The following is a 16,114-nucleotide window of genomic DNA, read 5'->3' as shown; positions in this document are numbered from 1 at the left end:
CTACATGGGTGCCTACGTCATCTCTCTTTCTCTCTCTCTCTCTCTTTATTCTCTATCTCTCTCTTTCCTTCATACCTTTATCTCAATCTTCCGATCGTTTTCTTACCGAGACAACAATAACGGCAGCTTGTAGATCTCGAAGATGGGAGACGAAGATGAGATTGAGAAGTGTACGACGAGAGAAAAATAAGACGAAGCTCTTGGGACGAATAATAATCGATATCATCGCAATCTACAGTAATTACAGATAGTTGATGCCCATTACGATTTACGATTTCTCGAAACTCTCCGATTAAACGGGACACTTGCGATCTTGCGAGCTCTGCGCGAATAAAAAAAAGAAGGGATACATGAGAATGCTAACAGAAAAAAAAGAGTAAAAAAATAAAAATAAAAAAAGAAAAAGAAATAAAAAGAAAAGAACAAAAAGGAAAAAGTAAAAAAAAATCTACTAAAAAGAAGCTACTTACTACTCCACGACAATAGATGATTCAACTACTAAGTTCCGTTTGCGTAACATTTTTCTTCCTTTTTCTTTCTTTTCTTTTTTTTTTTTATCGTCATATCGTCGAGAGACGTATTAGATTTATCTTCTAGAGAAAAGTCAAAATAAAAAAAAGAAAAAGAAGAGGAAAAGAGAAATCAGCCACCAGAAAAGGAAGTTCAAGAGATAGGTAGGATTTAGTTGTTAAGATGATCGATCGAAAGGTTGAGACGGTGACACCTTACAGGACAATAGCCTGATCATCGTAATAGCTCGACCATAATGACACGATAAGATCAGTCCCTCTCACTCTTGTTAAAGACTTCGAAATATAAGTACCTAAGTAAGTACTTACTTACTCTCGACTTCATTTTAGTTTGAATGCTATCCTTTAAGAAACTATGGCGTACCATCCTTTCTACGTATGTACAAGTGTAAGTACGTATAGTAAATAGGTATGTTTTATATACACCTACATATTTACGTAGGAAGAAAGATGTTTGCAGGGGCGTAAATCTTAGGTGCTATATTGGGGACGATCATTTAAGATTATTCCTCACATCGATTGAGTCATCCCGACGTTGTCATCGTTAGAGTATCGCAACGATCGTAAACCGTGCCACAGTAGAGGTTCCTTATTTCTTTCGATCGAGGAGGAGATCTCTACGTAGATCCATGTCCAATTAAATCGAATTACTCGGTTCGATAATCGAACCACGGTGAAAGAATAATTATACCCGAGCAATTTGACCTTCTCCGTGGCATACCTATTTATTTTACGTTTTTTATTTTTTTAAATTATTTCTTTCTGTTATTCTTTATTCTTTATCATTTATTTTTTTTTCCTTCCATCATTCGCGATCATCGCGATAGAAACTATTAGTCGAGTGAAAATTAATGCGTCTTGTTATTTAATATTTCATTGATCGATTGATTTTGGTTACAGCGTGAAGGTCGTTCGAAAAATCTTGATAAATTGATCTTGATGAAATGCGACAATTAATAAAAAGATAAAATTAATAAAAAGTTGATAAATTAAGAAAAAAGAGAAATATAAAAAATAAGAAAAAAAATGAAAAAAATTAATCCTTTCACGTAACGTAAAACAAGAGGAATATAAATTTCACGAAGCCAGTTTCTCTTTCTCTTTCTTCAAGAATTCGAACGATGGCAAAAGTCTTTCGAGAGAGAAACACCGTGCAGCCCGGAACATCGCGTGCCGCCGAAATATTCCGAGAATATGCTAATTAGCAGTTAGTCCGTTTCTTGTGCCACTGCGTTGGTTTCTACGATCGCTCGAAAATAACCCATTCTACTTCTCTCACATAAACATTACTTTCGATTGAAGACCAAACACACTTTTCAAAATAATTCCCCTTCGCGTTAGACGCTTACTTTGGAACTTTAATGACAGAAAAAAAAGAAAGATATCAAATTTAAAAAATCCGCGCAAAATCTACGCATCAGACGACGATATCAATGACAAAATCATTCATACTTGAATTAAACTATACATTTCAACTATAATTTGATAGTATTTAAAATTTCTTCTATTACTCACCCCCATCCATCAAAAACAAAAAAAGGGAAAAGAAATGCTCCAATTAAAAAGCTCGTTTTCCGAACAAACAAACAATGATAGATAGAAAAAGAAAGCAAATACATAATAGTCACACGTTAAAGTAACACGTCCTAACAATAGTAGAGAAAGAATAGACAAAGAATAGTAACTGGTAAAGGTCTCCGATTAAACGCCGAGTATTATTAAAACAGTACAATTACAGTAATATACTCGAGCTCTTGATTATACCACTGGCAACGAGTTCTTACGCACTTACTCGGTGTATCCGAGAGATCTATGCGAAGCGTTAAAAGTCTTACCCCTGAACTCGTAACACGCAACATAAATATAATATCGACTTGGCACATATATGTTTCCAACGAAAGAATGATAGAAAGAGACAGTAGGTACATACATATATATAGAACTAAACCCTTTTCTAAGGTCGTCCCGTTTTATCGCTAAACCCTAATGCTTTACTACACACACATATATATAAATCTCTCTCATATACACTTTTACATCCTTCCCTTTATCACTATACCAAGTTCGACCGACCATGCTAGTAACTAATTCAAAAGGAAGAGAGAGAGAGAGAGAGAGAGAGAAAGCTCTCGACACCTCGACTTCTTTGTTACATACTCATTTTCCCTCTCTCTCTCTCTCTCTCTCTCTCTCGTTCTTTTTCTCTTTCCCTGCCTCACTCTTTCTCTTTCTCTCTCTAACTTACATTAATTATACCACAACGTGTACACGCTCGCTCTCGCGTTTTGAGAACGTGACCCCGTGTATCGTAGCTCGACAACATCCGCCCTGAATTAATTGAATACTTTACACGCGAACCTATCGCAACCCTCGTTACCATAGACCATCGGAAGTTCGACTCAAAAAACTATAAAACTACCCCTTAAAATTCTTATACATAATTATGTTCCTTTGATACATCGAATTTTTCTATGATTAGTTTCTATAAAATGATTTTATCGTAGAATAATTTAATTATATTGAAATTTTGAACGCATCGCGTAATATTCTTTTTCACCTTCCCCCTCTTCTCTTCTTAACATATTACATCTATATCTATCGATATTTCGACGATTTTATCTTTTCAGGCATGATTAGTTATTTCAATTCTTAATACAACGATAATTTTTTTTTGTCCTTTTAATAGACTGACACATAATCGTACTTTTCCACTATATCTGACTTTTATATATTCACATTTTAATCTTAGGATTGATTAATTACAGATAAGAAAATTTCAACGTATTCGATAGAAGACATTTTTTCCTTGCTCATACGATTAAGTTAAAAAATTCAAGTTCTCTTGAAAAGATACGATACACCTAACGATACAATAAAAATTATTAATCGTTAGATAGATAGCTAGATAGATACGAAATATGAGATATCCGATGATCTATCTGGAATTTATCAATCATAACGAGTATGTAGAAAATTATTAGATATTCTCGTAAAGATCTATATAAAAAGAAAATGAATAGAAGAAATTGAGAAGAGAACGAAAGAAAAAAACAATAAATAAAAAACGAGAAAACGAAAAAGGAAAGAAAAGAGAGAGAGAGAGAGAGAGAGAGAGAAATATTCGAGAAAACACAGAATCACATATAGATAGTTGGTACGATAGTTCCTACGTAGTATTATATAGATATAACCGGAAACGAGGGCAGCTCTATTATCGCCCTCCGAGGTTATACGAGCTACCTAGGCTCCAAGTTCCATCGCTGCCGTAGAGTTCCAGGTAGAGCAATATGTTGTTTTATGATGCAATCATCGACGCGGTAATAATCATTAAATCCGTTCGAAGCGAAGCCGCGAGGGAACCGACGAGGTTTAGCAAGAGAGAAACAGAAAGAAAGAGAAAGAGAGAGAGAAAGAGTGTATGAGAGAAAAAGAGAGAAAGAGAGAGAGAGAGAGAGAGAGTAGCTCTCCTGACTTTGCTTCTGGTTCGAACGAGCTCTCGTCGTTAGGCTGAGATTGATTCGTCGGATTCGCTGTTGCTGTCTGTCGTTAAGCGATAACGAGATCTCTCTAGGCGGTCGGTCACTGTACTCATGGAATTTTTCCTTTTTTACTAACAACGGTGATAACAAAAAACAGGTACCGCAAAAAAAGAAAAAAACAAAGAGAAAAAAGAAGAAGAAAAGCACAAAAAACTATGAGAGATTAAAGACAGAGAGAAGGGGAGAAAGAGAGGGAGATAGAGATGTTTTCTATGACGATCTTTCAAAGATTTTATCAAGATTTTATCTTTTTCGCACGAAATGTTTACTCGTTGGTCCAAAGTATTTTTTCTTTTTAAGTCCTTTCATCTTCGAAACTTTCTGGGAATTGAGAGTAAAAGTGATCGGGGGAAGGTGTAGAGAGAGAGAGAGAGAAAACATCGTTGAAAAAAAGTCGTTCAAAAAAGTTGGTAATTCGCGACGTAGAGGCGGCTAGTTAGGCGGTTATGGTGACCATAATTGCGGTTTATTGTCTCTATAAATATATACGACACACGCCGCGAAAGATCAACCGTGGTGTAAGGGTGGGATGAGGGTGGGAGTCGAGAGGGGAAGATGAGTAAAACGAAAGACCGGATTCGTCTTTCTTCTTTTTTCTTTTCTTTCTTTTTTCATTCTCATTTCTTTCTTTTTTCTTTTTCTCTTGGGATTTCAAATCAAGCATACGTACATACACGAGAATTTTATGGTGCTGCTTAATATGGTTTATGAACGTTTCGCTTTGTGTCTTGTATTATATTACTAAGTTTATATTATACTTGACCTACCCACGGAACCGGAAGACGTCTAATGATCTACGGATCTATACGATCTTCTCTTTTCTCCATTTCTTATAGTTTTAGTTTCTTTTTATTTTTTCTTTTTTTTTTCTTGTACTAAGAGAAAAGAGATGTTACGTAGAGCGTTGTAACAAAACAGATTCTTGTCTTGAAATTCTTCCCATGATGTTAACTCGTTCGAATAAAATAACTATATCTAACTATACTTAAATATATGATATGTACGATGGAATGATAATGATCCATTTCCCTTTTAATGATCTAATATCGTTTTGAACGATATTTGAAATGTGAAATTATTCTAATTTGTACCTATATTATATATATATATTATATTAATTTATATATATATATAAATATATATATTATATATTATATAAATTATTTTAATTTTTTTTTTCGAACGAAATATTTAGTCATGTTTTCTTCTTTTTTGTTTTCTTTTTTTTTCAATCGACATCATCGTAATCTGATTGATCTAACTACAACAAAATATAGATATTTATTATTTTAAACATATTCGAAAGTAATTTGAAAACTGAGTTGACATCATTTTTAAGTTTGAGTGTTTAAATAAAGAGAGAAGAAGGACGAATAAACAAGGGACAAGTACTTATTTAAAATATATATATATATGATAGACATTAAATGACCGCGATAAGTTGTTCAGTGATAAGAGTCACGTACGTTGACTAGTTTCTAACGTTATTAGACTAGTGAAAAATATCTAACGACGAAATGAGACATATTATACGAATTACAAGTTTGCGTTACTTACATACATTTTATTTTCGATTTATTTAATACATAGGAATTAATGAAATTGCTTGAAATAATAGATATATTTGCACGTAGAGGAAAAGAAATGATGAAGGAAGAAAAAAAAAGAAAGAAAGAAAAAAAAAAAGAAAAAATAACTCGAAAGAAACGGAAAAATTCAATCGCCTTTCGAAACTTATCTAGTATTTAAAACGTCAAAGGATAACCTACACCACTTTATCGAAAAAATAGAGACGATACTTAGGATACTTATACCTATCGCAACTAATTTCTCGAGGAAATAAGCGTTTTAACTTATCAACGTAGTTACTTAACGATGATAACCAATGGAAATAGAAAAGTGCGAAACGAGAATATATACATAAATGTATATCACTTGTTCCCGTTTATTAGATAAAAGTTTGTTAAGGTCATACTAAAAGAAAACAGAAAAAATATTCGTTCGTTAGCAATATTTTTTTTTTAATTTCGACGTTTATATTCGATATCGTACGAATAATTTTGATATGCCTATTTACATAAATACAAATGTATATGTACGTATATATATGTATTTACCTATATGTATGTTTATATACACGTATGTTAAGATTTCACGTACTGCACAGGTGATTTCGCGTCATGGTAATTAAAAGATACGTATATGCGTTAACGAGATTAGGATTAGAGACCATTACCTTTCGGAACGACCGCTATAATACTATAATAAACTTAATACGCGTCCTAATGTCCCTTATTTGCCGATAATCGCTCTTTTATTTACTAATAAGGGCTAAGTACACGTTGGGAAGCAGAAAATGCGTTGCGTGCCCTCGCGAAGACAACTTTGACTTAGATCCTCCTGTAATTTTCTCTTTGAGAAATATTTCTATATCTACTTGTTCGACAACGTTTAAAAATCTCGATTAAATCGATAATACAATGTATTACTTAATTTAAATTATTTTAATAATACGATTATTTTTAATAACACGCTTTAAGAGGAATTTCATCAATATTCATGGAAAAAAGGAGAAGAAACGAAAGATGCAAAAAAAATCAAATAGAAAAAAACGAAAACAAATAAGGAAATAAATCAATTAATAAATCAGTAGGATCTAAGTAGATACATATAAAGTAAATATTATAATATGTACCTACTAGATTATTGGAATTAATTATTACGATTTTATCGATTCGAAATAAACTAATAGAAAAATACAAATTCTCTAATGGATGATTACGTGTCGTCGTAATAAAAAGTAGTTAATCTTCTTTTTTAATCGTATCGTTTGTCTTTATTTCAGTAATCCTCTTTGAGTTTACGTTGGTTCATGCACATGATGGATGCGACGGCAAGAATGCAGTCGTTGAAGATCCCAAGGTGTACTTACATTCATTCCCATAAAAATATGTATACACATACACATACACACACACACACATACATTATATACACAAGTTAGACTAAAAGTTCCTAGATAGGCAAAAAATTCCGTAAGTTTATACTTTTACAATCCAAAGAAAAAAGAAAGAAATTACCCTCAAAAGCTCTCAAAAAATAATCATTGATCTTTTTTAAATTACTTAAGAATTTTTAAATGACGCAATGTATATCGTTCGAATTTATAATTTATGATGTTTGTGTGCGGAAAAGATAGTTAATAAAAAAAAAAATGAGAATAATAGTTAACGCATATTTGCACTTTTTTCCTTTTAATACCTTTTACATAACAAATGATATATAATACTCGGTCTATTATAAATGACAGAAGAAATCAATGTTTATGAGAAAGAAAACTGGTGCGTTATAGACAACACGCGTAACGATGAAATCATGTCGTATAAAATGTTAACGGGGGAATTTCCACCAAGAAAATTAAATGAGATTGGGAGCGCTCAATGGGTTTTGTAAAAGCTTAACGATAATAAAAATAAATAACTTAATCGACTTTAATTATTACCACGAACTATCCGGTATATAAAACTGTACTCCATTTAATCGCACGATTTCTCTATGGTCTTTAATTTTTTTTTTCTTTTTTTCTTTTTTCCCCGTTTTATTTTTTTTTCTTCTTCTTACCGGAAGACATTTAAATAATACATCATGATCACGGTTGCGGTTTTGGTTATGATAAAAAAATATTTCCTTATCACTATATTACTCGTTAGTTATTAAGGCCCGACTTATGTAAGCTTCGTTCGATTTGACGAATATTATCGAGATTTCGTGTTCGCTTAGTATTATAAAAGTTATAAATATTATTTTTAATTAATTCATCGTTGACTCGGATTAATGTCGAGATATGAATATGTATACTAATTCAGAATTGATTTTAAACAAAACGAATTGATATTATAAACAAAACAAAGTGGCATTTTTTCCACTAATTAAACTAATCCATCAAATTGATGAATTTCGAATCTAATGTCAAACGTTACTCATTTTTCGTCAATTGATAAAATTTTGTCTGTTTTTAGGTACGAAAATTTGGATTGAACTAACTAGTTTTTCGTTTGTTCAGTGAACGGTGAACGAACGAAGAAAGAGAGAGAGAGAGAGAGAGAGGGAGAGAGAAAAGAAAAAAAATGTAGGAGGATACAAGGTGTGTAAGAGAGAGGGTGAATGCATGCAGTTTTCCATGAACGTCGGACGGCGGCATCGTTTGATGCTTTTTACCAAGAGTCTTGGATACTTAACGTTCCTATGGTACGATTGGCTCCTTCCATGGGTTCTCGATCGGTCATTGGTCCTTTCCATCGGTGGATGATCCATCCAAGCAAGTTTTCTCAAAAGTCTTGGACTTTTAATCGGAGATTCTACTAGTTCACGATGTTCACAATAGGAATGGATCAAACAAGTTAGAGAAAGAGAAAGAGAGAGAGAGACAGAAGGAGGGAGAAAGAGGAGGAGGGAGAGAGAGAGAGAGAGAGAGAGAGACAGATTAGTCCTTTAACTGTGTATATATATGTGTACGTTTACGTATCTCCCAAGAAACGTTTGACATTCTTTCGAACACGCATTGCCAGCTTTTACGATCTACGACGTTTACGACGAAAATGAAATTGTCTTTAGTTTCTTGCCACCCATAAGATTTTTACTATTAGGATATACTTACTATCCCATGTGTTTTTTCCTCCGTCAATTCCTCCTCACTTCTCTTCTTTCGTAGAAGCGACTTGTTGAAAAAAAAAAAAATCGTTTCAGATACGTTCGGATATCTCAACTAATTTATCTTTTTTTCCCATTTTTTTTTTTCAAACGCATGACGCCCCAGCTGTGGGGTTGATTAATAAGTAAAACAAAAAAATTACTGAAAGAGAACTTTGATATTTATTTTATAAGTCGATTATATATTAATATCTAATCCTAAGTATATGTTTATATTTTGTCTTATCAATAAATATACTTTCGTCTTAAGATATTAGAAATAACGCAAAAAATAAATATATTCAACGAAGAACGAATATAGATATATTTTCGTCTTATATCAGTTTAAATAAAATATAAGAAATAATATATTAGACGTGTAATCGTTTTTATACGTGTATATATATATATGTGTGTGTGTATGTGTATATATGTAAACTAAAACAAATCAATAATAAAATGTTTTGAAACGAGAAACAAATGATTTATTACTCTTCGAATGATTTCCTTAGTCAAACGAAGAAATCTATCTCATTTTCGTTTATCAAAAGTACTTCAGAACGATTATAGACAGTCGAGTTAATCGAGAAAGGAGGAAAATCGAGCGTAATACGTTTTACACGCGATCACTCTGTAAAGTTGATTTATGGGACACCCTAAATCAGACGAGGGAGGTCTTAAAACGGCACGAACCGATTTCGAAGCTCTTTTACTCTGCTTTTGGTTCGTTCATGTACGAGTAGATGGCGCCAGCTTAGGCTTCGATGTAAAATTCATATATATACATATATACATATATATATATATGTATATATATATGTATATATATGCATTAACTATAAAAAATAAAATAATTAATAACAAATAAATTAATCGATAGCTTGTGGCATAAATTATTTCACCAACAAAAATAAAAAAAATTACAAAAAGTAAAGAAGAATAAAATAAGCAACAAAATGCCATCAGAAATGATAAGAAAATAATAATATAAAGTAAAAAGAGAAAAGAGAAAAAAGGAAATAAAAAAAAAAAAAAACGAAGAAATTAATATTTTCACAAGCTCGACTTTTTTCTATGTCGATAATCTTGAAATAACTCGGTCATTATGAAAAGCCTCTCCCACGTACATTATCGTAATTATAAATCTCTTTTACGAGGTAAGCATTAATTAAGCTCGCAAATCTTTATCCTTATCCTTTGATGGTGCGACGAAAGTGTACTCACAACGTCGTGCAATGAAATCGTAATCGTGCGATCGCTCGCTACGATGAATTAGCCGCATGCTATCCCTATTTGTAGCCACACGTCGGCGTATCAAGCATTTTATTAATTATGCAACAACGTCGTTGGGACTATATATATATATATATATATATATATATAGACATATATAAACTTAACAATAAATATGTGACGAAGATGGTATTCGAGATTAAGACGAACGTATGGTTGATTCGTTAAAACGTGGATCATTGCTCTGAAAGAATTATATTAGAATCGCAGAGAGAAAGATAATTGTAATTATTAACATATATATATAAAATTAAATATTTTTATGCGTGAGCTCCTTGAAAAGTCTTCGTAGATAAAGAAATAATTAATAATCAAAAATGGTATATAAAATCATTTGAGAGAACTAATAAAAATACGATTAATACGCAACAACGAATATCTACGTTTAATATATATAATATATTGGAATATCCTTCGAAGATTGAGTCATTGTTGTTACGAAGGTGATCTTGACTTGTATACAGCTTACAAAAGGCATAACAAAAACACCCAAATAAAATATTACGAATCATATAAAATCTATTACGCATCGAAGTAGAACCGGAAAGATATATTACGAAAATTCGTATAAAATCGCTATTTCATATAAAACGATTATAAAACATACCTTATATATTCCACAGGTCTAATCCAGCTGAGCGTTCTTCGACGACTGACTCGTGACTGTTGTTAACGAAGTTGACCTGCATTTCGTCGTACATATCACCTTGGTTATAATCAAGTTAAAGTCAAATATAAAATTTTAACATGCGTGTTACGTGTCACGATTAATTAATAAGTAAAAACGAAATGAACGTGATAAAATTCTTATATGAAATTACGATGAGATATAACGATATATAAAACGTTTAGAGAGAACGACTGGCGAATTATCTTTCACACGTCTAATCTATTGGAATGTCCTTCGACGACTGAGTCGCTATGTTGTTTACAAAGTCGACCTATGTATCATCGTATATCACCTTGTTTAACTAGTCAAAGTCGTACAAAGACATACAGAGTATCTATACAGAGTATCTACGTGTTATGTTTAGTTACCAATAACAAAGAAAGAAACATAATATAAATCTTGTATAAAATTATTTATAATGTTTTTTGTTGATACTGGTGTAAGATGTTGGGTCGTTATTGTCGGTAATGAGTCAGCAGTGTCCTTCGTGTAATTGTCTCTTTATTGTTAACGAAACTACGGCGTATCACGCCTTAAAAAAAAAGTTGGGACAAAAGTACGTGGATGTGACTAATATCGAACGAAGAGCGCCAAAACTTTCTAACGACGAAGTAGTTAGAAAACATGAATCGAATCGAGAGATAAAGAGGGATAGAAAAAAGGAATAAAAGGAGTGAGTGAGAGAAAGAGAAAGAGAGAGAGAAAGAGAATTCCCCTCTTGCTGTTCCTTCAATTCAATTGAATTCTATTCCAGCGTGCAGTTGATATCATTGAGGTCGCCACTTAAACTCTCATTCTCGTTCGTCGCTTATTGTTTCACCCTTCGCCCGGGTACCAACGAATGTATGTACGTTCGTACGTTTCTCTTTCACATCCGTACCCGCACCTCTAGCCGAACTAAAGAAGAACTCTAAGAGAGAGTTCAAGGGTCGAATGGTACTGAGTTTAAGAAAGAAATAGTTACCGAGTATCTTGATCGTATATATAAATATATATAAATGTGTGTGTGTGTGTGTCTATAGATATAATACATAGGTATAATAAAATCCAAGTAAGATTTCTTCAAAAATCGATATCCACAAATATTATCTAAATCCTACGAACCGAATAATCGTATCGATCGGATGTTATGTCGAAAAAAAATATCTCCATTAAAGTAAACTTCCCAAGAATGAAAATAATTCGAATATTCTCTTTAACAACGAATAAAATCAATACGATCGATAACGGCCACTGTTACATAATAATACAAAGCTCTCTTAACAAAGAATTACGAAAGAAAAATTTAAAGAAAAAAAAAAAAAAAGAAAAAGAAAGTGGAACCCTCCCTTCGTTTCTCTCTCCTTCTCCTTCTCGAAATCGCGCTTATAGTTGTTTCGAACTCGACTGACTTCGACTTTTCGTCTCGAAGTTTGTCTCGGTTTCTCGCAGGTAGCGCCATGCGAAGTCGGCGAGCCGTCGCTACTTAAAAAGCGTAGCGAATTTCATGGAGTGTACTTGAGATTCTTTCAAACGTTGGCCGGCACTGTTGAGAACCCTTGGTGCACCTCGAGGCCGGTGTTGTTGGCAGTGGAATACCCAACCCCCTTTTGCTTCTCCCTACCTCCCTACTTCCCTCTCTTTTTCTCTCTTTCTCTCCTTCCTCAACCATCCTTCTCTTCCTCCACCTCCTTCTTCTCCTCTTCCTCCTTCTCCTCTTCCTCATTCTCATCCTCGTCCTTCTGCTTCCTCATCCATCCCCCTCGTACTCTGTTTCCTCGACGTAGCAGCAGCAGCAGCACCCGTGGCCACATGAAAACGTGTACGGAATAATGGACGAAGTGAAGTGCGTCGCGGCTGCTACCGAAGTGGCCATTGTTGGCCCACATGCTCGCTCGAACAAACGGGGCCGATCGACTTCGTAGGGACACATGAGAACGTCGACAATCTCTCTTTCTCTTTCTCTCTCTTTCTTTCTCTCTCTCTCTCTCTCTCTTATTCGTCTTCTTTTTTTTCTTTAAGCTTCTTTGGCCCAATCGACCTTAAAACTGTATCAAAGCTATATATAACTTCTATTTTATGAATTACTTTATCATGTAAAGTCGAATTATCAATAATATTTACATTTACATTTTTAAGAGAAAGGACGAGTCTTTTTTTGCTCGTTCTTCTTGCACTTTGTTTTTGAAATTGTATCGATGGATAGGCAAGTAAATACGTATATCTCTTGAGAGTTTATGTGATGTAATTTTTTTGAATAAATGGATTATTTTATGTTTACGGGGAAATAATACAAGGGTGGGAGGAAAAAGATGAGGGATAAACACATTAATCTTGAAGATCTTTGATGAGGTGAATGGTTTGATTATTATAATTATTCTCTCCGATATAGTTATCATTGTCAATGGGAACAAATTTATTACGAAGTAAAAAAAAATGATCTCTTCTTCTACTTCTATGCACTTCCATTTGATCAAGATATATATATATATATATTTTATAATGGTTATCATAGTACAACACTATTAAGTAATTGGATTATTCGATTTACGAGGAAATTATGAGGGTACAAACATCTCAACCTTAAAGACATCGTTGAATAACTCAATTATTATAATAAATTCTAATAATATTATAATTACCAATAGGAACAACAATTCTATTGTTCAACCCTTTCACTCTGTCTTTCATTCTCTTATTCCTTCATTCATCATTTCCTTCTTCGAGTACCCTTTTAGACTTTAAAACAGTATCCATATATCTCTTTTATCTGTCATTTTATCAATTTTACTTTGCTATGAAACAAAATTAATACGAATAAATCTATTTATAAAGGAAAAAGAATGAGATAGGAATGATTATAGCGATCATGCACAGGGAATTATCCTATCTGATTATATCGTCATTGTCATTAGGATCAGCGATAGAGATCGCTTCTTCTCTCTCTCTCTCTCTCTCTCTCTCTCTCTCTCTCTCTCTCTTTCTCTTATAGCCACCTACGGTGGCACTGTTAACAATCCCACTTGATTCCGTCATTGGCGACGTTGGAGTTCCTGAATGAGTTCGTAACGAGATGCACGGCCAGAGGGCTGGCCCAACGTCGGGGGTTGCCAGCACGTGTCTTCAATGGACCAATCAAAGCTCCACCCTCTTCTCCGACATCTCTCTCTCTCTCTCTCTCTCTTTCTCTTTCTCCCTCTATTTCTCACTCTATCCCTCTCTCTATCTCTGTTTCTATCTCCGTTAAATCCTCTCTTCTTCTTATTCTTCATCTTCTTCTCTATGTTATCTTTAAGCTTAATCCTTCTCTTTCCAGTTCAAATAGCTTATATAGATCAGACTAATGCGATCTAAGAAACGAAGTTTTTGTGGTCGAATGGACGAACTCAATTTTCAATATGAAATATACATGAAGATAAATCTCGGTCGTATTATTGTTAATTTTCAATGAAATAACGAATCGAATATTCGTAGCTTGATAATTAATCGCTTAAATTAATAACGACGAACTATCAGTCTGACTCGTAATTCTTATGTTTGATGTAATATGTATAAAATATTTCGGCACAATTCCTTCGGATTGATAAGAGATCATTGATAAAAGTTTTCACGGTTGGAAATCAATTGTCTTTCTTTTTAATCTTCTTTAATTATTTTTTTTTTCAAGTTACAATATCACACACAAGCCTTAAGAAGTTTTGGCCCCACTTAGCAACTTTTGCGTCATCCTGTACTTTTAAGCAACTTTAAGTTACGTTGAACGTTAAGGTCACCACCCTTACTACTCAGTGAGATAACTCGTGTCGGACATAAATCCAATTAGACTCGAATGGCAAAGAGTCGAACGACTGAAAATCAAGTACTTACACGTCGGTGCGTATTCTCTTTCTCTCTCTCTCTCTGTATCTATCTATCTCTTTCTCTCTCTTTCTCTCTGACCCTAACGCGACGTAAGACGAGGGTGATTTAATGTGGCCTGTTGAACGTGTCGAGTGGAGAGGATCACAGCTCTAACGTGGTTCAAAGCTTCACATACGATCCGCGATCGGTGCTTGCACGAGCGTGAAAACGCGACTGATGATGGGAAGTAAACTTCAATCGTTTCGCACGTTGTTCGATTGACGGATTAATCGAGTTGTTCGTTCACTCAAAAAAAAAAGAAAGAAAATAAATAAAAAAGAAAAATTTCGATCGAACATCTAAGTGCTCTTTCATTCCTTTTCAAAATTATATCCACTTGAAATTATACTTATCAATTAGATCGTTATTGTTAGGTATAGATAATGATAAATTGCAGTATGACGATTAGGAAGACTTAATTTTTCTTAAGAAGAATAGAGTTAGAAAATTAGGTATCTAAATTGTTTGATAAAATTAGTATATATTTCGAGAAAGATTGTTACTCTATAATAAGCAATATTGTTTAAATATCATATATAACATTTGTTCGATATTAACTTATCCTTTGAACTAATGGTAGATATAGGATAGATATAAAATAATATAAAAAGAAATTCGGATAAGTATCTACACGAGATCGATTTCCTAGACATTTCTATTTTAAACATGGATATAATATAGCATTGAAACGGATGCCATTTCGTCGATAAGAACCCGACCCGATCGCGATCCCTTCCGCGATACGATAGATTAATTTTATTGTCGTAATCGCGGAAGAATGGCATCCATAGGGTAAAATAAAGGAAAGTCACGCGATAGTTATGGCAGGAATACATTGGAAACGCTCTCTGTTGCTTATATATACATACATATATATATACATATATACACATAAACGTTTTTCAGGAAAACACAGACAGACGAATATCAGATAGAATTTGCATCATGTTCGGACGCGTGGAGAAATCGTGATACCGGTTCACGATTCAAAGCATGATCAATGAATAAAACGATCGTTCCAAGTGGAATCGTAGGATAATCCATAATAAAACGAAAGGGGATAAATCGTAAGAAAAGAAAAAGAAAGAAAACACGTTTTTATACCTACGTTAAAATCATATTCTAATCGGCACGTTATAATTCAAAATTATGTTCTCGACTAAATTATGATTCGAGCTAGTTAAAAAGTGTTTAGTACGAAAATGGTGTAGTAGGTTCTTCGAATAAATGACTATACCTGTTAATACTTACTCAAGATACAATGTAATCGTACACGAAAAACTTTAACAAAGAATCAGCTCGAAATATTCTTTTGAATTCATGATCGTTGTGCATGGTACCACTCAACACTGCACTTCCTCGACGCTCGTAAAACTTGAAATTATAATTACGCTTGTAGCATAGCAAGCAAGTCCAAAACAAAAAAAAAAAAGAAAAAAGAAAAGAAGAAAAAAGAAAAGAAAAAAGAAAAGAAAAAAAGGATAATTTCATACGTTCATATATTCTACCTATAT

General features: G+C 33.4%; 1 protein-coding gene across 1 annotated transcript in view; it reads right to left on the bottom strand.

Annotated features, from left to right (window-relative positions):
• Nucleotides 1-10,958, bottom strand: part of LOC127071055 (cyclin-H) — a 65,936-nt gene extending 54,978 nt beyond the window's left edge. Inside the window, exon 1 of the mRNA XM_051009873.1 lies at nucleotides 10,659-10,958. The gene's annotated coding sequence lies outside the window, so the exon portion shown is untranslated. The remainder of the gene's footprint in view (nucleotides 1-10,658) is intronic.
• Nucleotides 10,959-16,114: the final 5,156 nt, after the last annotated feature.

The sequence above is a fragment of the Vespula vulgaris genome, chromosome 20 (assembly GCF_905475345.1).
Source record: "Vespula vulgaris chromosome 20, iyVesVulg1.1, whole genome shotgun sequence".
Taxonomy (NCBI): Eukaryota; Metazoa; Arthropoda; class Insecta; order Hymenoptera; family Vespidae; genus Vespula; species Vespula vulgaris.
This window is presented reverse-complemented; position numbering and strand designations above follow the sequence as displayed.